Below are 2,500 nucleotides of genomic sequence, written 5' to 3' on the forward strand. Positions count from 1 at the left end.
ACTTATATATATGCACACACACAGACACCACAACCCAGATACTGAGACTTATATATGTGCACACAAACACACACCACAGCCCAGACACTTATTCCTTTCTATATTCACACACACACACACACACACACACACACACACACACACACACACACACACACACACACACACACACACACACACACACACACACACACACACCACAGCCCAGACACTGAGACTTATATATATGCACACACACACACACACACCACACCACAGCCCAGACACTGAGACTTATATATAGGCACACACACACACACACCATGACCAGACACTGAGACTTATATATATGCACACACACACGACTCACGACACACACACACACACACACACACCACAGCACAGACACTGAGACTTATATATATGCACACACACAAACACACACACACCACAGCAGCCCAGACACTGAGACTTATATATATGCACACACACACACACACACACACGCCACAGCCCAGACACTGAGACTTATATATGTGTACACACACACACACACACGCCACAGCCCAGACACTGAGACTTATATATATGCACACACACTAACACCACAGCACAGACACTGAAACTTATATATATGCACACACACACACACACAGACACACACACCACATCCCAGGCACTGAGACTTATATATGTGTACACACACACACACACACCACAGCCCAGACACTGAGACTTATATATATGCACACACACACACACACACCACACCACTCCACACCACAGCCCAGACACTGAGACTTATATATATGCACACACACACACACACACACACCATGACCAGACACTGAGACTTATATATATGCACACACACACACACACACACCACAGCACAGACACTGAGACTCATATATATGCACACACACACACACACACACACCAAGCCCAGACACTGAGACTTATATATATGCACACACACACACACACCACAGCCCAGACACTGAGACTTATATATATGCACACACACACACACACACACACACACACACAAACACTCACACCACAGCCCAGACACTGAGACTTGTATATATGTGCACACACACACACTCACACACACACCACAGACCAGACACTGAAACATATATATATGCACACACACACACCACAGCCCAGACACTGAGACTTATATATATGCACACAGACACACACCACGGCACAGACACTGAGACTTATATATGTGCACACACACACACACCACACACACACCACAGCACAGACACTGAGACTTATATATATATATACACACACACACACACACACACACAGCAGCCCAGACACTGAGACTTATTTCTGCAAACACACACACACCACTGCCCAGACACTGAGACTTATATACATGCACACGCACACACACACACACACACACACCACAGCACAGACACTGAGACTTATATATATGCACACACACACACACACACCACAGCAGCCCAGACACTGAGACTTATATATATGCACACACACAGACACCACAGCCCAGACACTGAGACTTATATATATGCACACACACACACATACACACACACACACCACAGCACAGACACTGAGACTTATATATATGCACTCACACAAACACACACACACACCACAGCAGCCCAGACACTGAGACTTATATATATGCACACACACACACACACACCACAGCACAGACACTGAGACTTATATATATGCACACACACAAACACACACACACACCTCAGCAGCCCAGACACTGAGACTTATATATATGCACACATACAGACACCACAGCCCAGACACTGAGACTTGTATATATGCACACACACACACACACACACACACACCATGCCCAGACACTGAGACTTATATATATGCACACACACACACACAGACACACACACCACAGCCCAGACACTGAGACTTATATATGTGTGCACACACACACACACACCACACCCCAGACACTGAGACTTATATATATGCACACACACACACACACCACACCACACCACAGCCCAGACACTGCGACTTATATATATGCACACACACACACACACACACACACACACACACACACACACACACACACACACACACACACACACACACCATGCCCAGACACTGAGACTTATGTATATGCACACACACACACACACACCACAGCCCAGACACTGAGACTTATATATATGCGCGCGCACACACACACACACACACACACACACACACACACACACACACACACACACACACACCATGCCCAGCCACTGAGACTTATATATATGCACACACACACACCATGCCCAGACACTGAGACTTATATATATGCACACACGCACACACACACACGACAGCCCAGACACTGAGACTTATATATATGCACGCACACATACACACCACAGCACAGACACTGAGACTTATATATATGCACACACACACACACACACACACACCATGCCCTGACACTGAGACTTATATATATGCACACACACACACACACCACAGATCA

The sequence above is a fragment of the Heterodontus francisci genome, chromosome 39 (assembly GCF_036365525.1).
Source record: "Heterodontus francisci isolate sHetFra1 chromosome 39, sHetFra1.hap1, whole genome shotgun sequence".
NCBI lineage: Eukaryota > Metazoa > Chordata > Chondrichthyes > Heterodontiformes > Heterodontidae > Heterodontus > Heterodontus francisci.